The following is a 21,334-nucleotide window of genomic DNA, read 5'->3' on the forward strand; positions in this document are numbered from 1 at the left end:
GTGTTTTTAAATACTACTTCATTTCTCAACAACTGACATGAAAAGATTGCAGGTTTAATTTACATTTCAACAGCAATTCAAAGTCTTTAAAAAGAATCTGTTCTCTTATGAAAATCTCTGCAATTCTGAAACTACCTTTTTTCTGAGGCACAGCCTTTCTTATAGAGTCCACGTCAATGTAATTTCTAGCGTAAAGAAAAACTGAAATATGTTTTCCTGGGCCAATATTAAGTATTCTATTTATCCTCTATAGACTGGGAGTGGTAATATTTATCATAATATATCTCTGATTTCTACTGCACGGAGAAGAATTTGGCCCTATTTTCAATGCACAAAATAGTACTTTATGTCTAAAGCTTTATTTGCTCATCATCTTTATTATTTGACTCTAAACACACCACAAAAATGGCATATTCAGAATCATAGAGTCATATCCAATTCAGCTTCCCTAATGATCTACGACATGGAACACACTGAAGGTTTAGCAGATCTCTTTGAAAGAGAGTAAATACACAGAACCAACAGTCAGTTTGTTTAACCTGGTGGTGTTATTTCCCTAATAAATACAGAGTCGGTCTCATTAAGTTTGAAAAGGATTGTTGCTATGGATAATCCACTGTTGGGTACCAGAGAGACAATGAATAAATAGCTCATTTATCAGATTACTGAAATCTACACAATATTTAAAGAGAGTGATTTTACTTTTGAAAATTTTCCTGTCCAAACAAATGAGGGAACAGGCTGCCGTCTCTCTCAGAAATCATAATAGCGGTCTCCACTGTCTTTGCATATTTGTTCCTTTGGGTCTAGAGACAGAAATTGTACTGAAATCTAATGTTCCAGATTTTGAATAACCAAAAGTAAATATGTAATTGTGTAATTTCATTCCTGAAACATGGTTATTTACTGATTTGCATTATTTGAAACAATAATCAAATGATTTTGTATATACCCACTTTGTTCCAAAAAATATTCAAAATGGTTTTTAAAATATGCATTTAATATGGCAAAAATATGTAAGTTAAAGGAAAAGTAAGGATAGTAAAGTAAATTCAAACCTGCAATGAGACTGGTAAACAAAAATATATTCATGAAGTTGTATATATTTGACAGGGAGGACCTTGAGACGCTAAGCTTTCCATCAGCCAAAGAAGAAAGGGAGACACGATCAGGCCCTGAATTCATAGTGTCTACATCTAAATTGCTCTTGGAAATCTCAGAAGGAAATTCATCCTTGGGAGTTCACAGAGAAGAAACCCTATGCTTAGGTAATGAAGAGCATCCTCAACATCTCTTAAGGAAACACAGAGATGTTGTTTCATGGGCTGTTACTCATGAGTCAATGGCATCACCCCAAAGGGTAGTTTAGCAGAGTCCTTCTATGGGAAGGTCAATTTAATCCAGGTATCAGCTCTCTGACTTCATTTGGGATTTAGATTTTATTTCAGTAGAATGGGTTACTCTTTAGACAAACCATAAAGACTGGTTTCTTTTAGAATTTTTTAGGGATAATAAAAAGCAACAAGGATTCATTTATACCCTCCTGACAAGTTCCTAGAAAACAGTTTTTATTGTTATTTTAAGCCAGTTAAAGGATAAGGCTGCACTGAGGACAGGAGAGGTGGGCCTTATGAAAATCAGGTTACCTAATGAGGACACATGTGTGAAACCATCCAACTTTAGCTTGAATAAGTGTGATAGGGAAAGTCACACATGCAGGAGAGCTGAAATTCTACTCAAAAAGTCAATTTGAATTTGCGCTAATACATAGCTTAATGGGCAGTCACAGCCCCACCCAGTTCCACACCACAGATTCATACCATCCTAATTTTAACACAGGAAAAACTATCAAGTATTTATCTGCATTTTGCAAAAAAAAACTCATCAAACAAAATGCATGCTAAAACTCTAAGGTTAGTATTTGGTGAAGGGAGGGCTAGTCTAGTGAATGCCATAAAAGTGCTATTGGTTATGATACCATTTCATAGCTCTGATAGAAACTATGTAATATACAAAGTGTATATTATGCTGCAAAAATGATGGGAGGTTCATTCCCAGCAGAATAGCTGACTAGGTGCCTAGACCAACACTCTTACTGAAAAAAACCAAAATCCTACATAATACAGAAAAACAAACACCACAAAAACTTCACAGAAGCATCAGTGAGGAACACGCAGGTAAAAACTATGTGAACACTGATGGGCTTCCCTGGTGGCGCAGTGGTTGAGAATCTGCCTGCCAATGCAGGGGACACGGGTTCGAGCCCTGGTCTGGGAAGATTCCACATGCCGCGGAGCAACTAGGCCCGTGAGCCACAATTACTCAGCCTGCACGTCTGGAGCCTGTGCTCCCCAACAAGAGAGGCCGCGACAGTGAAAGGCCCGCGCACCGTGATGAAGAGTGGTCCCCACTTGCCGCAACTAGAGAAAGCCCTCGCACAGAAACGAAGACCTAACACAGCCATAAATAAAATAAATAAATAAATAAATAATTAAAAAAAAAAAAAAACAACTATGTGAACACTGAAACCCACAGGAGGACATGGAACATGAATCCAGCTGTTGCCTTAGAGGGTGTGTGAAATAGGGAGAACCTGAGCTTCAATTTTCTCAACCTCAAAGGGAGGAGCCAGGAAAACCAGAAAAAGCAATATTAATATTAATAATTTTCAGTAAATTAAAACGTCTTATCAAAAATATCAAGCTGAATACAGTAAATTGCGTAAGCCAAATAAGTTGAGAAAACCAAAAGCTGAGCACTATGACTATAAACTATAATTTGTTTTTTAATCATAATTGGCCTTTTCAATAAATAACAAAAGAAATGTATGTCTTTCTTTCCTCATTCCACCCTCCAAGTGCAACCACTGTTAACAGTTTGACATGTACACTGCCAGAATTTTTTTATCTATCTCCGTTCAAATTCCAACAGGAAGGGGTGAACTGTATGGAGGAGGTGAGTTTTTCTCCAGGTTTTCTCACGATTGCTATTAAGGGAGTGGGCAAGGTCTCTCCTTGCAATCTTCCTCTGGACTCTAGGGCCCCAAAAGTTCTATATATCCGAGAGCCTTCATGCACCTACCACACAAGTAAAATAGGCTCCTTTTAATATGGGAGAAGTCAGGCTACATATATCATTAAGTGGTCAAATAAGGCACATTATTTTTAAGTGAAATGTTTGTTTTGGTCCAGCACATATACTACTTGGTGCCTTTTTGTCTCTTTGCTGATGAAATCACTGACTATTTAAGCTCTCTCATGGGAAGTAAATATACTGGACAGGCCTCCAATGATTAAAAATATTACAGAACTGTAGGGACATTTTTCATTTAAATTGGAGATGGACAGAGAGAAAAATTCATCATAGTACAATGTCTTGGTTGAGTTCCTTTTTGCCTTCTGACTGCACAATTCTTGAACAAAGCAAGCATGTAGCACTGTGTCAAATAAAAGACCAAAATTATTTCAAAAATTAAGCTGAAATTACTTTTTACTTGATTAAAATGTAATTTGAAATCTCTATACTAATGCTTTTGAAATTAAGCCTACAGGTGAATTCAGCAAAGGGTTTAAAATATTTTTCAAAGTTCTTCCTTTTTCTTTCCTGTTTTCAACTTGAGTTAGTTATTAACTCTTTGTGAGTCTTTCCTAACTACAAGAAAAAGATGGGGAAATGTTTTGGCAACTTTTCAATGCCTTACATGTACATTAATTTAAATTGGTTATTAATTAGTAATCAGTAATTGTGAGGTTTTTGTTTTCACACTGCTCATAATTTAATTTTTTAGGGATCAGAAGGCATTTTAGGTCCTTCATTAGTAACTCATAGTCATCTAGTGTTTTTGAAATTTTAAGCAAATTGCACCATTGTAATTCCCTCTGTTTGCACTATTTGGGTCCAGCACTCTCTAGAGTGATGAGCAAAAATGTAACAACAGCTTCTTTCCTCATTATTTAATTACTTATTCATTCAACAATTTATAAGCCCTAGAATGTGTGAGGTATAAGCACTAGAAGCAAGAGAGACCTGGCCTCAGCCCTTCCACAGCTCACAGGCCAGTGGGGTAGACTGACATTTTTTTTTTAATCACAAAAACACAAATGTAATTGCAGTTGACAAATGCCCCAAAAGACAACGCAGAAGGATGTAAGAATGAACTCCCAAGGAAGTGACACTGAGCTGAAATCTGAAGGTTGAGGAGTTAGCCAGGTGGAAAGCAGAGAAAGCAGCTTGGATTTAAGGTGGTAACAGTGAAGATTAAGAAAGGTTCATGGATTGGAGATAAATTTAGGCAGAAGAATCCATAGGACAGAAGAAATCAAGAATGATTCCCATGTTTCTGGCTTCTATCATAATACTTACAATGCTTCCATGCATTTACTTACTTACAGATCTATTTTCCTCTAATAGGCACTAAGCTCCTTGAATTCAGGGACAGTATCCTATTTGTGTCTCTTACATGTATAAAAATATCTGTCTGACACATGGACATCCAAAGAATATTTCATGAATGGATGAATAAAAAAATTAAGTGAGGATATTAAGGACAAGATAGATAACTAAGGCCAACCTCACAAATAAGGTAACTTTTAAATCACCTTTTGATGTGGTTCCCAAATGATGGACCAAAAACTCCTTATACCAGACATTCAGAAAATACACATTCCCCAGCTTTGCTGAGGAATTTTTTCCTGAAAATTCCAATTGACTGGGTCTGAAAGGAATCCAGAAAGCTTTTCGCAGGGAATGTTGATGCTCAGCCAGCTAGGTTTGGGAATCACCATCCAAAGCAGTACTTCTCCAACTTAACTTATTTCAAGATACAGATCTGATAAATTCCCATTAGAAACAGTAGTGATTTCAGGCAGAAGGTGAGGCCAATAGGGCAGTGGTTCTCAACCTTGACTATACTGGAATCAACCGAGAAACTTTTAAAAAATACTGACCTGTGACCACTATTCCTAGAAATCCTGATTTAATTGGCCTGGGGTGCACCACCGGCTTCAGGAGGTGTAAACATTCTCCAGGTGATTGTAACGTGCAGCCCAGGTTGAGAACGTCTGACCTCCGTGGGGGGGCATTACCCATTAATTGAGAAGCACTGATCTAGACCAGTGGCTCTCAAACTTAAGTTTGCATTAGAGTCACCTGGAGGGCTTGTTAAAACCAGATTCAGAAGTTCTGGAGTGTGGCTTGAGAATTTGCTTCAGAAACAAGTTCCCAGGTGAAGCTGATATTGCTGGTCTTAAGCCCACACTTTGAGAATCACTGATCACTGGTGGTTAACAAATTACTGGGAAGAATTTATTAATAACCTGTTAGTGTATTAACAGCTGTTAGTTCCAGCTTACCAATAATAAAGAACAAAGACGATCCAAAACTGACTCCTCCACTTTACCCAATCCATCCTCAGCAACAAAGACTGACACAGTTTACACAGTGCTTTCTCATTCTCTTGTACTGCTTTTGATCAGCACAAAAACTTTTCAAAGTAGATATACAGGGTATAATTATTCTCACTTCAGAGATGAGGAGAATATGGTCAAAGAAATTAAGCAATTCATGGTGACATAACTAATTAACGGCAGCCCCAAGGCACGAGACACTACTGGCTTCAAGTCCAGTACATTCTACCGAAAGATGCTCCCATTCCCTTTTTCTCTAGGCCTGGGCCATGCCAGGGAATCTGGAATATAGCTGGGAAGGATCTGGGACTCTTCAGGTGGTTTTGATTAACATCCTGAAAATTCAAATGAACTGGACCAAGTCAGGCTTCCCCCAAACTCCTCAAACTCCATAGAAAATTTCATAAACCAAAGCCCACACCAAGACTCCATTAGCCTGCCAATTTACATTCAAAACCAATACCCCAAGGAAATCATGAATTGGAATAAATCTGCATTCCCATGGCAAGAAGCATAGGAATCTTCCTTTCTCTCTTCTAATATTTTTGTATGTGCACTTACTGCATCCTCTCATCTACCTTGCTGTCTCTTCCTAACGTAGGTATCACTCAACTGATCAGCTCTTTTTGTAACCTCAGAGATCCCCATCCTTTTGAAGTCACAACCCCCTGAGTAGAACACATGAAATCATGGCCTTATTATTTTATCATCTGTATCACTTTTGGAGGGGATTAAAAAAACAGAAATTGTAGACTATCAAAACAATTTTTTAAAGAGGTAAACTTTCATTAATTAATTCAAAAATGCTTATTGAGTGCTAATGCTCATTTTATTTGAATGATTAGACTGGAGAGTTATTTGTGTTTTTTGTTTGTTTTTGGAACTGGTAATAACAAAATAAAGTTTAAAACAGAAAAATACTACTTGCCTGCTAAATGAAGAATATATGATTAATTTTGAAGAATTACTTAACAATTTTCACAGATGACTTTTAGAACACTGAATTACAGATATCCGGAAACCATACCATATTTACAAACTTTCAGGGTTAAATATGATAAAATTCTAGACTTAAGCTTCTTTATCCAAATGAATTAATAATAATATTTCAATTAAGACTTTAATTAGATCAGTATTTTAGATGGGCTGACTCTACTTCATCACAATAAACATTAAGCCCAGGAACCATACACCACAAAGCCTAGAGTACTTTGGCAAATTAAAGAAAACCATTAGCTGATGGAAGGCTTGTTCTGGAAGTATTTATGGCTGCGATCCACAGGGATGCAGATGACTTTCCGAAGAATGCCACACCTCAACAAGAGGAGATAAAGGAAAAAAGAAAAACTCACACTGGGTTTGTTCACTGCTTACTGGTCCAAACTGAGGAACCATGAAATAATTTCGCAGTAAAGTTCCAAACAAATATCTGACTACAAAAGAAACTAACTAAAAAAGAAATGGTAAGAACGCTATCTACTCGTGAAGTAGTATCAGTATCTCAGGGAGAAGAATAGTCTATGTACATCTCAACTGTAACTGGTGCCAACATGTGACTACCTGGAGCAGAAGAGCATTTCACAGAAGTACAGACGATGACATGATTAACATGATCAGGTGAGGCTGCAGTAGAACCTCACTCCACACCTCAGTGCTGAAGAACGTTCAACTCACAGCAGCTGCCTGCCTGTGCTCTGGTCATTGATTAGCTCTATCACCATGAAATACTTAATGTCTTCACCTCAGCAGCTAAGCATTTGTGAATAAACCCACTCGGGTTATCAGGCTGTGAAATGTCGGCACAGATTACAAGGATCTCCTTTGTTGAACAACTCTCTCCTCAGAGGAGGATGGATACAGTGAAGGGGGTGAGGGGAAGAACACCAGACCAAGTAATTCTGTTTCTTTTCTGGTGATTGGACATGAAAGCTTAAGGGAAAAACAGGAAAAAAAAAAAAAAATCAGTCTGCAGAAAGAGGAGGAATGATGAAGCAGGCATTTGGAGTAAAGCAGTTTCAGTACTTTCCTTAGGTTCTGCTACACGCCTACCCTTGGACTCTGAGGGATCCCATATTTTGAGAAATATTCCCCTTTTCTATTGAAGCTAGTTCAAGATGGTTACTGTTTTACACACACATGCGCGCGCACACACACACGATCTAATAAGAAAGAAAAGGGACGCTGCTGAGCTTTGTTTAAGATGAAAACAGATTAATAATTGGTTTTTATTCTCCATATAGTTCATTCTATTAGGTCAAATCTCTAAGAATTCAGTTTTAGAACATTTAGTATTCCCACATTGTACCCTGGGGTTTCAGGACAGCCCTCAAAGGTGAATTATTTACCCCTGAGTTCTCAGGGGACAGAGTAAACTACTAACAGCTGACAGGTAGTACCCCATTGATCTAAATAAAGAGACTGACTATGCATGCAACTCACTAAGAGAGGAAAACACTGAGGTTCCCTGCTCTATAACTTTTTTAAAAAAACCGTAACTGCACAGATTAGAGTCCATTACTTCTACAAGGTTCATGACAAAGAGCAGCCGCTTCCTGCTGTACCTCCTCAGCCCTTCACCTCAGAGGCAATCACTTTAAATTCTTTTAGCTGTTTCTTCTGATATTTTAGTCCATATTTTCTAAATAATACACACACAGAATTCATTGATTATTTTCATTTTCAGATTTTATCTTCTGACTTCCTACTATGGAAGATGAGGCAAAGCAACATTTACATTAGATGCTGTATAAATATATACAGCAAAATCCACTCAGTTGCCTTTTGACACTGCACAACAGACTTTTTAAATTATAATGCAAATTAACTGACAAAATCCATAAATTTTCTGTTGGAACTAATCAGCACAATTCAGAGTTCAAAGCGGTGACTTCTACTGCATTAAGCTAAGGCTTAACATTCCTCACTCCTTTTATTTATTTATTTATTTATTTTTACAGTTTCCCAGAGTGGCCTTTTTTTTTTTTAAACATCTTTATTGGAGTATAATTGCTTTACAATGTTGTGTTAGTTTCTGCTGTATAACAAAGTGAATCGGCTATATGTTTACATATATCCCCATATACCCTCCCTCTTGCGTCTCCCTCCCACCCTCCCTATCCCACCCCTCTAGGTGGTCACACAGCACCGAGCTGATTTCCCTGTGCTATGCGGCTGCTTCCCACTAGCTATCTATTTTACAGTTGGTAGTGTATATATGTCCATGCCACTCTCTCACTTCGTCCCAGCTTACCCTTCCCCCTCCCCGTGTCCTCAAGTCCATTCTCTACATCTGCATCTTTATTCCTGTCCTGCCCCTAGGTTCTTCAGAACCATTTTTTTTTTTAGATTCCATATATGTGTGTTAGCATACGGTATTTGTTTATCTCTTTCTGACTTACTTCACTCTGTATGACAGACTCTAGGTCCATCCACCTCACTACAAATAACTCAAATTCATTTCTTTTTATGGCTGAGTAATGTTCCATTGTATATATGTGCCACATCCTCTTTATCCATTCATCTGTCGATGGACACTTAGGTTGCTTCCATGTCCTGGCTATTGTAAATAGTGTTGCAATGAACATTGTGGTACATGACTCTTTTTGAATTATGGTTTTCTCAGGGTATATGCCCAGTAGTGGGATTGCTGGGTCATATGGTGGTTCTATTTTTAGTTTTTTAAGGAACCTCCATACTGTTCTCCATAGCAGCTGTATCAATTTACATCCCCACTAACAGTGCAAGAGGGTTCCCTTTTCTCCACACCCTCTCCAGCATTTATTGTTTGTAGATTTTTTGATGATGGCCATTCTGACCAGCGTCCTCACTCCTTTTAGATCTATTTCTTCATGTGCTTGCATTAGGTTTTGAATTAGACATGGATTTGATGTGATTCTTAAAGAAAAATGTTAGTACTAAATAATTCTGAAAAATGTTCTGCAGTTATAAATCAAGGTACTTAAAATCCAAAGTCTTACACATTTTTTCTAATTAATGTATGTGGTTTCATTTTATAGGAAATTATTTTCATTTTTCACCTGGCATTTAACTAGCAAAGTTATGCTTCACTTCATCAAAAGATATTTCCAGTATGAGAATAATTACCTTAAGAATTTTCTAATTTAAACAAGCCAAATGGAAAAAATCTTTGGGGACATATCAACGAACTTGGGAGTTACTGGTTCATACCTACAAATATCTTAACCATTAGGAATATAAAGCTTAAAGAGATTTAACAGCAAAGTGCATATTACAATTGATTGTAGAAAAAAATAAAAATATCTTTCTGTAACTTTAGTTAACAATTAGGATACTAATAAAAGATTCCAAGTTTTGTTCAACAGTAAAATTTTGCAATCTAGTCATTACTGACTTAAATACAAGAGAACAGCAAGTTTTCTCCTTGAAAAATATCATTTTATCTCAGTAGGACTTTCCGTTTTAAATTTGGTTTTATTAATTACTACTTCAAACATAATTAAAGTGAAAACCTCATTTAAATACAATCTTTTGCAGGCTTTTAAGATCAGAGTGACCAAAGGATATCATAAATTTTCATATAATTTAAATTCACTTACATTTATAAACAATTATTTAGTATATCCATGCCCCGGATGCCAGGGACAAAACAAGGAAACAGATAAGTCCTACCCTGTAATCAGGCAACATGCTTTATTAACATATTTGGTACTAAAATATCCTTGCAAGAATTAAACAAAGGTGTGAATGCAAATGTTCTCATTGTTAAAAAAGAAACCAAAGACGACTACATTAAGATGCTTTCTTAATATCAGTGATGAGGTTTACTGAACCTTTGCTACAAAGCAAAAAATGTGATAAGAGTTACAAAGACATTTGTATCTAAGATCTCTGAAAGGCATGGAACATTAAACAACTCTTGGATCATTTTAAGAATACAGTGGTAGTTCCCACAAATATTAACAGTTAGTATCATATCATTAGCCACACAACTTCTTGTGGTTTGAAGAACAAATGTAGAGGAATTAAAAGCAACTATCTTAAAAGATGAAGTAAAATGATCATTTGAAGCCTGCACAGGCGCTCACATTCAGCCACATTTCTTATCTATTTACTTTAACTGACCTTTTTTTGTGAGTAAGGGGGACTAGGTAAAGTTGAAATGAAAGGTTTGTGAGACAGAGTACATATTCAGCTATACTATCTGTTTACTTTGGCTGACCTTTTTTTATGGGGAAGGGGAAGAAAAAGAAGTATCTGCTCGTGGAAATCTCTGTGCTAATAATCATAAGGATCAAAAAAAGCCCATCATGCACACCAAAGTAAAGACACTTACTGTATAAAGGCAAATCCCACGAGAGTAAATGTGACAAAGATAAAAGGTATTTCTGTGTCTGCTGCTTTGTTAGGCTTCTAAATTTACTACAATCCACCTAAAGGCCATTTTCACACTTATGCAACATAATAAAGCTATTTATCTTATTTTACAATTAAACATTATAATTAAATATCACATTTAATAATTAATTTAAAGGTATTGATAGTAAGAAACATTTTCAGCATCTTATTTTACATGAGCAAATACAGCTTATTTTTCTCTCAAATGTTTTTATTTTAATTACCAACCCACAGAAAAATTCAAAGAATAATATACTGAACATCCATATACCCTTCATCTAGATTTACCAGTTGTTAAAATTTTGCCACATTTGCTTTATCTTTCTCTCTCTACACATACGCATATAAAATAATATCTGCTGAGCTATCTAAAAATAAACTACAGACAACACGACTTGAGTCTTTTAGTGATTCTGCTTGTTTTCAGCAATTTCGATCAGAAATATAAGAGCCCTAGGCTTACAAGATGTTTTCAGGTATCAAGTAACATAAAAAGACTGGAAATAGAAGATCTAGGTTCAAGTTGGCTCTATGTGACATCAGCCAGTCTTTCTCTCTCTCTGAGTCAACTGTCTTCTGTATAAAATGAGCACACGCCCCACAGTAGTGTTGTGTGAAAATATAAGCTAGACCCAGGTAACCAAAACTAAGAAGTTAAATGTAAGAACAGATATTGATGTGGAAGGATTTTTGGCATAATAAAGACTCATCTCCTCTTGGCCCTATCCCACTCAGTGTTCCGACTGCCTGAAATCCAATCCAATCGGGGCACTTCTGACACTGGAGGAAGGGGAGCCAATTCCTAACTGTAGGGACTGTCATTGCCACTGCAGAACCTTATGCCTGGTCCCTGCCCACCAAATGCCAGTATTGTCTTCCACCATTGCCACAAAATCAAATATGTCCCCACTAAGAACTACTGAAGGTGTAACTTAAAGTGTAACTAGGAAAACATACACGTTAAGCCTTAAGCCCTTTTACCTCCATATAAATAAATGGGTAAGAATGCTCTTCTAGAAGCCCATGAAGACAATGTGAAAGTTCTAGAAATCTAAGATGCACTGAAGGGAAAAAGCATTCTGCCAAGGGGGCAGAAAGCCCCTGAAAGGAGAGGAGGTAGAGAATGCTTACGTAAAGTTTACCTGGTGTATACTTTTCCTTTCCAGACATTTTTCAATGAAAATGTAGATATATGCACATATAATTAGAGAAGTTTTTAAAAAATCAATAATTATTAAGATAGCAAGCATCTAGGTCTAGGGCCAGCCCCAGCAGAGTGCTGGAGCCAGCTCATTCTGGCTTGTGAGAGCTGGATGCGCACATCTCTTCCCGACCCCATGTTTACTGACATCATAACACACAGGTAGCTTGATACTGTCCTGGTGGGGGTATTGACACCACTGAACTCCTATCTCAAACACTACACATCAGGCTCCCCCCACCCACCTAAAGAGCTGGTTGTTAAATATCTATCAGCACACCACTTGTCAGCCCTCACTGTGTTTTATGTTGAATAATAAATTGTTAATAAACTCAAATGGTGTCATTATCAGATCTACACACAAGAGAAGCATTGATAAAATACTCTTACCTTGTATTTATATTTTTAGAACTCAGAGCTAGAACTATGAATGTAAAAGTTATGTACTGGAGAACATGCTGACAACAAGTTTCACACTGTCACTAAGAAACTGAACTCCAAGGAGGCAGGGGCCAACAAAAGGCCAGGTTGAGGCTGCCTGTTTTGTTGTCGTAAAATAAAAATTATCTTACCCTTGAAGACTAGAGCTGAAATGGGCCTCAACCCCACAGAGATGCTCTTCTGTCACCATCCATTCTGGCGATAATAATAATGACTATAGTAGCAAACACTTATATAGCATTTACTATGTGCCAGAATTTGTGTATATTAACTCATCTAATCCTCACAGCAATCTTAATGCAGTAGGTACTATCGTTATCTCCATTTTACAGATGAGGACATTGAGCCACACAGTTTTAAAATAACTTATTCAAGCTTATACAGAGAGTTAAAGGCAGTCTGGCTTCATAGTCTGTGGCCATAACTCCTGTGTTACCCGGGAATGTGCCAACCCACAGTTAGTCCCTTCAACATGTATCTTTCACTACCCCACATCTATTTTTGTGACTACATATCTCCCACTACGCCAACACAACTGACATGCTCGGGGTTCCTTTGTGTGCTTCTATTTCTCTTTAAGCCTTTGCTTTTATCATTTCCTCAGCAAGATATTCCAAACTGTCTACCACAATGGCTGACAGATAACAGCCATTCTGTAAAATATGCCTGAATTTTAAAGCAGAGTACAGTTGTACCATTTTATATCCAAAAAGGAGCTTAACAGTTGAGTTGGAAACATTAAAATTGCTGGTATGGGCAAAGAGTTTCACATCATACAAGCTGTAGATGAGTACAGTTTGAAAACATTGGAATTAAAATTCACTTCATATTTTTCTTGCCAAGAAAAAAATCTGTAAGTCTAAAAAAAACCCTGCTATTTGGTTTATTATTACCAAAGACCACCGATTTTAAAATGTTTTAAAGGTTAGAATATTTATAAAAGTATCATGAAACAGAAAAGTGTTACTCTGTTTGAGGCTAAACTAATTGTTTTAGCTTTAGCAATTTATGAAAGCTATATCTTTATCTGAGAAATATTTGCTACAACATGGAAAAGACAAAATATTCTTCCTAATGAAGAAACATAATTATAGCAGCTTTTATTTTTATTTGGCTTGTTGATTTCTGCCTGTGTTTATGAAATGATCTACTTGGTATAAAACCAAACACTAGCATTTAGAACTCAAACCATACCTAGGTGTGGCTGGTACAGCAAACACGGCTTGACAGAAGAAGCAGTAACCTAATGGAAAGTACATCAGAAGAAAGATAATATGCTAAAACCTATGGTGATAACATTCATAAAAGAATGGAAATAATCCACTTCGAAATATTTTAAATTTAGTACTATCTTCAGTGAAGTTTAGAGAGAACCAATGTCTATTTTTACAGAATATATTGCCCATCAGCTGAAGAGAGTTCTGATATTTTTTCCAAAAGGTTGGAGTTTTTATTTAACCTAAATCATACAAAATAATTTCAAATCTGTTTTATATATTACTTTCTAGATCTTTATTACTTACTTGATGAAGCATAATGAACTACTATACAGGTAAAGGACTTAAAGATTTTCCCTATTAGATATGATAATATATCCATGTAAAAAAATATGGAACTTGTAATTTATAAAACTAAAATATCCATCATAGTGTCGGTTTTGATATAATGCCCACCATATAAACTATTTTAAAAGCTTAAAAAACTAAACAAAATATAAATTAGCAAGTAAATGAAAACTTACATTTGAAGAGTTTACGTTACAAAAACTAGCCATACAGAATCTAGAGTGATATCTGTATAATTAACAGTGCTACAAACTAAACAGGTTACTGTTGGTCTTATGTCTCAAATCTTTTTTGTTTTAAAATAATTTTTCTGCCACTAAAAATATCATCAATCCACTGAGATTTAAAATTCTTCAGAGGATAAATTTAACTCGTATCACATGGTGTAAAAATCTACCCAAAATGCACCTTTTCTGACCTTTCTAATGAGTGGTCACCACACAAAAGTAATGAGAGACTAAACTCACACAAGGCATTAGTACAATTAAAAGTCGTATTTTCAACATGTGATGAGTTACAAATATGCATACAAATACACATACATTCAAAAATTAAAGTTTTTCAAATCATTTTGTTTTCTTTTTTCTATTCATTTTCCTTTGCATAAGAAAGCCTTGATAATCCTACATTTGAATATACGATTAGTAGCCCCAGTTACATTTAGTATGAAGGTGGAACAGTAATAGTAGCTAGAATGTATGTTAAAATTAAAATCCTATTTCTGGAAGTAAAATGATGTCGCTTCTATATACTGCCAGTGAAGCAATTTGGTTTAAGTTTTCTTACTCCACTTTAGACTGGGAAAATGTTTACCAATTTTGTAGGAAAAAAGGAGAACTCCAGGTTTCAGACTTGACTAGAGATACTGTTCTCATTAACTGAGACAAATAATGTAGATAAATAAGCAAGCCTTGCAGAGGGAAGGAAGGGAAGAAATAAAGAGCTCAGTGTGAGATGCTTGTTTGGACACTAGGTGCCTGCATCCAGCATAGAGCTGAATAAGCAGGCCTGAAGCCCTCAACAGAGGTCAGAGCTGGAAAAGGGGGGTGGGCATTATCACTTAGAATGGACATGTAAAAAAGTACTAAGCCAGAGTCTGCCAAGTTTAAGGGGGAGAGAAAGAGATTCCATGATGAAGTACAAAAAGGAAGGGTCAGGGAGGATGAGAAAAAAAAAAAGAAGAAGAACATTGGAATCCCTGGGGTAAGGAGTTTCAAGAAGGAAGGTGTGATCAACAATTTGAAATACAGCAGCGAGGTCCAGTATGACAGGTGCTGAGAAGTGGACTGGATGTGGTATTACTGAGGTCAATGATGGCTTTTGACAGAACAATTTCAGTAAAGAAGTGTGGCTAAAGCCAGCTGTGGGCTTAGGAGTAAATGGACATATAGCCATAAGTGCCTAGGACTATACGCTTTCAAGGGTCTACAAAAATGTCTAAGAGCTGAAAATTAAAATAAATTTTTAATTAAATGTATATAAATTAACATTATTAACTGATAAGTTTTGTATTAAACATTTCATTCCATTTGAAAACAATTTTTAAGTTAGAGTTTTTTACTTCACAAAAATTCCTAAGTAAGCATAATAATTGCCAAGAAATCATAATCAATCGTAAGTGAGCCACTCATTGCCAAATGACTTCAAAAGCCAAAGTATAAAAATCTTTTCAAGATAATTAGCCCTGTTTAATCAGTGATGTGGATCCATTTTATAGATTCAAATGATATGGGGTAAGACCTCCAAGCAGAGCACCCTGGGACTGCAGAGCTTTTATGGCCTTGGTGAATGGAGCTTAAGGCGACACTAAAAGCTTGGCTAAGAAGGAAAGAAAAGTTAAAGGAAAACACAGGATAAAGGAAGGAGTTACAGGCTGAGGAGAAAGCCAGTAGAGAGTTGGAGACTGAGGATGTAACAGAGAGAATAGGTAATTTAATGGAACAAAGTGCTGAAGGACACAGAAGTGTATGGGGTTAAGAGCACGCATGTGCAAGGCTTCTGAATAGCAGAGGAGGAACGGATAGGTATAGATTTAAGTAAGTTTACAGGCTTGCAGTGAAAATAGATAATCTGTGCTTGCATCCTACAATTATTTTTTTTTTAAAGAGAGATAAGGTTGTTTGCTGAAAGTGCAGGGAATAGGGCTGGGGGGATGGTGGCTTGAGAAGAGAAGCAAAGGTTGGAAACCGAGATAAAGAATTAACACAGCATTTTCAAGTATGTTCTCTTACCCAGTTCTTATGATCACCTTGCAAGCTTATGAGGACAGATATTACTAATTCCATTTTACATAGTAAAGAAACCTGAACTCTAAGTTATATAGAAAAATTGCCTATTTGAAGTCTTTTTCAACTATGTTTAAGATCTCATATTACCTAATTATAATCTCAATTTTTCCAAATGCTTACAAATCTAGCTCTGATGCTTTTGATCTTGTAGTATGTCATAGAACCATGACCTAAGCCATCTCTCTCTCCCCAGAAGCACTAAACATCTATCCCCCAATCTCCAGTCTTGCTCAGAATTCAGGAAAGAATCAAAGCCTAATTCTTAAAAGTGGAGAGAAAAAAAATCTATAAAAATACTGAATCACTATGTTGTACACCTGAAACTAATATAATATTATAAATCAACTATACTTCAATAAAAAGTGAAGGGAATATTAAGACGCTGAGCCAAAAACTGTAATGATTTCTGAGCATAGTTAGGTACCTACAAGATTTTAGAGTACTGCAGTTTGCATTCAAAAGCCCAGTTTTAACATATTCCCGAGTTAAACCTACATCAACAAAGGTAAGGCATCTCCCAACTGGGTGTTTCAGGATACTTAAGTGTATAGATAAAACAGGGAGTGGTCAGTAGAATTAAGATCATAATGACAATTCTGAAAAGAAAGAATAAGTAGTCACTAGGTTTTCCCCTTTAGTTAGAAACAGAACAGTGAAATGGATTTAAGACGTCAAAAGATTAATGCTCCCACCTCAGTTGTCAAGACTTTGGCAATCAGCTTTAAACACCAGAAAAGACTTTGAAATCCGAGAACTAGATTCTATATTCGGAAATCCCTTTTGAGCCCACAGGTGACACTATGTAAGAGAGAAGATTCCAAGTTCACTCTTCATCTTGCTCAGCCTACCTGGAGGATCTCACATTACTGATCCACACCAGATCCACATCTGGTTGACATCCTCGCCAGCAGTTTCTCTGACATACTGCATGTTCTGGGGTCTCCTCCTGTTTTGGGTGGGCTGTTCCCTTCTTCCTTCCAACATTAATTCCCTCCTGAAGATAGTTTTTTGTTTTGTTTTGTTTTTGTTTTTTTGCTTTTCTTTCTCTAAACTTATCACCCTTTGATTGATGCATTCCTATGGACCAAACCATCAGTAAGTTAATGGTCTTCAAAGCCATATTTACAGCCCTAACCTCCAGCCAATGATCTAGCTCCAGAGATGCACTTTGGAAAAGATTGGGGTGGGTGGTGAACAACTGATAAGTTTTCCTCCTGTCTGCCAGGTTGCCGTTTTTTGGCTCCCAGGCTAAAAATTCTATAATCACTCCATACTATTTTATACAGACTATTAAAGAAAAAAACTGGTTATGGTACCCTTTTAATTGAGAGCTGGAAGACAGTGTGATTATATTTCCCAGTTTGTCTGCCTGCTTGTATTGGATCAGACAAAAAAACCAAGTTAGAGCATGTAATTTCTCCCAAGGCATTGTTCTAATTTATTGTTAGAATTACATTCTACACTAACAAAGTTACATAGCTTCTGCCATATCAAATACTGACTCAGAAGTAAAGGGGAGAGGAATTCTAGGTAGTTTGAAGCAATGAGGCCATGTACATCCAAACCTCTTAGTGTATCCTCACAAAAACCAATACAGAACAACAAAAAGAACAAATAAAACTCAGGCTTCAACACATCCAAACTTGTAATTACATGTAAAAAAACAAAACAAAACAAAAAATCCCCCAGAGTCCCAATGTGCATTCTCCCATGTTCCAGATCTAAGCTTTATTGGACAGCAAGGGCAATTTAGGAAAAACTGAATAGAACAGGGAAGAGCTAGGATAAGGTCTAAAACTGATTTAGAGCTACCACCAGAAAGAAAAAGCCCATCCTATGGGTGAAAATATTGAAAAAAGCCTAGCATAGAATAGAGTACAGATTTTAAAGTACATAGGACACAAGGAGCTATTTTAGGAAGTTAATAGTTTAAAGGGAAAAGAGGATTAAAAGGAAGGAAAGGTACTAATCCCAAACCATCAATCATGTACATGGATATGCAGAAACACATAAAGTCTTAATCTATTTTTTAAAAAACATAAAAATAAAATGGATACCATAAACTCAAACATTTCACCTGACAAAAGACCACCTCAGGGGCTTCCCTGGTGGCGCAGTGGTTAAGAATCTGCTTGCCAATGCAGGGGACACGGGTTCGAGGCCTGGTCCGGGAAGATCCCACATGCCACGGAGCAACTAAGCCCGTGCACCACAACTACTGAGCCTGTGCTCTAGAGCCCGAGACCCACAACTACTGAAGCCGGCACGCCTAGAGCCCGTGCTCCGCAACAAGAGAAGCCACCGCAGTGAGAAGCCCGTGCACTGCAGTGAAGAGTAGCCCCCGCTCGCCGCAACTAGAGAAACCCCACATGCAGCAATGAAGACCCAACGCAGCCAAAAATAAATAAATTAATAAAATAAATTTATTAAAAAAAAAAAAAAAAAAAGACCACCTCAAAAAAATAAATAGCAAAGTGTAAGAAAAACTGTAATATAACATTCTAAACTGAATATCGCTAAACAAGCATCTGGGGACAGGAAGGAAAAATAATTGACCTAGATCAGTGTAGTATAATAAGAAATATATTTGATCTTGGTCCGCAGTTCCTGGCACAGAGCTCCTAAAACCCCTGGAAGTTCCTGAATGATAGGAATGTCTTCTGTTATTCATAAGGAGTCCCTTTGGAACACACCTGAGTTTATGCTAATGAGGTGACTTAGGATGGAGTCCTTACATAGTCTCATGTGATTAGAGGGCTGGAATTTTCAGCTCCATCCACTGAACTCCCAGAGAAGAGGGAGGGCTGGAAATTAAGCTCTATAAAAACTCTTGAACAAGATTTGATGAGCTTCAAGGTTGGTGAACTTACCCATGTGCTGGCAGGGTGGGGCACTCCAATTCCATGGAGACAGAAGCTCCTGCACTCAGGACTCTTCCAGACCTCACCCTCTGTACCTCTTCATCTGGCTGTTCATTTTTATCCTTTACAATATCTTTTATAATAAACTAGTACACATAGTGAATGTTTCCCTGAGCTTTGTGAGCTATTCTAGCAAATTATCAAACCTGAGGAGGGGCTCTTGGGAACCCCAATTTACAGCTAGTCAGTCAGAAGTACAGGTAACAATCTAGGCTTGCAATTTGCATCTGAAGTAAGGGCAGTCTAGTGGAACTGAGCTCTTAATCTGTGGGATCTGATGTTATCTCCAGGTAGATAGAATTAGAATTGAGTTAACTTTGTAGGACACACCATTGGTGTCTGCTGAGAATTAGAGAATTTCTTGGTGTGGGAAAACTCCACATACATCTGGTGTCGGAAGTATAGAGCTTTCCCCTTACAATCAAGAATTCAAAAACAAAGAAAAGAAGTGGACAAAAACAGGAAAAAGTGAAATAGAGCTAACTGGACACAAGAAAGAAATAGAAGAAAAACGGCAAATTCATATCAGAAATGAAGACAAAATTACATGGTGCTCAAAGAATAAATTTACACAAAAATATAAGGACATCAAAGACAGGAGAAAAATAACCAAGGAATGAAAATGAGACTAAAAACGTATCAGAGAGAAAGTATCTGATATAGAAGACAAGTAAGAGAGATTCAATTTATGTTTAATTGGAGTCCCTATAGGAAAGAAATGTAAATCAAGGAGTTCATATTCAGCTAAGCTATCCTTCAAGCATCGAGACTACAGAGAAATAGTTTTAAATATGCGAGAGCTCCTGAGAAGTCTGTACCCATGAGCCCTTCTTGAGGAATTTACTAGAATATAAACTTCATCAAACTAAAACATGATGAGGAAATTTTAGCAAAAAGATTGATGATGAGCATTTAATATATATAGTTATGTACCTAAGATGAAAACAAAATTGGAGACAAGACTGGAAGAATAATATATAATATGATATGTATTACATGTTATATGTGGTATGTTCTAACAAAATATAAATAAAACAACTCAAAATTTTATGCAAAAGGGAGAGTAAAAAAAAGGAAGGTAAAATAAGCTCATCGGTTACTGTACATGCAGTAAGTAGGAGTTAAAATAAATACCATTAAAAACTCACAAACCTGCAAAAATCCTCAACAAAATACTAGCAAACAGAATCCAACAGCACATTAAAAGGATCATACACCATGATCAAGTGGGGTTTATTCCAGGAATGCAAGGATTCTTCAATATATGCAAATCAATCAACGTGATACACCATATTAACAAATTGAAGGAGAAAAACCATATGATCATCTCAATAGATGCAGAGAAAGCTTTCGACAAAATTCAACACCCATTTATGATAAAAGCCCTGCAGAAAGTAGGCATAGAGGGAACTTTCCTCAACATAATAAAGGCCATATGTGACAAACCCACAGCCAACATTGTCCTCAATGGTGAAAAACTGAAACCATTTCCACTAAGATCAGGAACAAGACAAGGCTGCCCACTCTCACCACTATTATTCAACATAGTTTTGGAAGTGTTAGCCACAGCAATCAGAGAAGAAAAAGAAATAAAAGGAATCCAAATTGGAAAAGAAGAAGTAAAGCTGTCACTGTTTGCAGATGACATGATACTATACATAGAGAATCCTAAAGATGTTACCAGAAAACTACTAGAGCTAATCAATGAATTTGGTAAAGTAGCAGGATACAAAATTAATGCACAGAAATCTCTTGCATTTCTATACACTAATGACGAAAAATCTGAAAGTGAAATGAAGAAAACACTCCCGTTTACCATTGCAACAGAAAGAATAAAATATCTAGGAATAAACCTACCTAAGGAGACAAAAGACCTGTATGCAGAAAATTATGACACTGATGAAAGAAATTAAAGATGATACAAATAGATGGAGAGATATACCATGTTCTTGGATTGGAAGAATCAACATTGTGAAAATGACTCTACTACCCAAAGCAATCTACAGATTCAATGCAATCCCTATCAAACTACCAATGGCATTTTTCACAGAACTAGAACAAAAAATTTCACAATTTGTATGGAAACACAAAAGACCCCGAATAGCCAAAGCAATCTTGAGAACGAAAAATGGAGCTG

The 21,334-nt window shown here is 36.6% G+C and overlaps 1 protein-coding gene and 1 long non-coding RNA gene across 11 annotated transcripts in view; both read right to left on the reverse strand.

The window, feature by feature from the left end:
* Positions 1-21,334, reverse strand: part of LOC309635021 — a 517,380-nt gene that overhangs the window by 26,690 nt on the left and 469,356 nt on the right. The window lies entirely within an intron of this gene.
* Positions 1-21,334, reverse strand: part of PEX7 (peroxisomal biogenesis factor 7) — a 91,330-nt gene that overhangs the window by 26,690 nt on the left and 43,306 nt on the right. The gene's annotated exons all lie outside the window — the stretch shown is intronic.

The sequence above is a fragment of the Balaenoptera borealis genome, assembly GCF_965194805.1.
Source record: "Balaenoptera borealis genome assembly, chromosome: 9".
Classification (NCBI taxonomy): domain Eukaryota; kingdom Metazoa; phylum Chordata; class Mammalia; order Artiodactyla; family Balaenopteridae; genus Balaenoptera; species Balaenoptera borealis.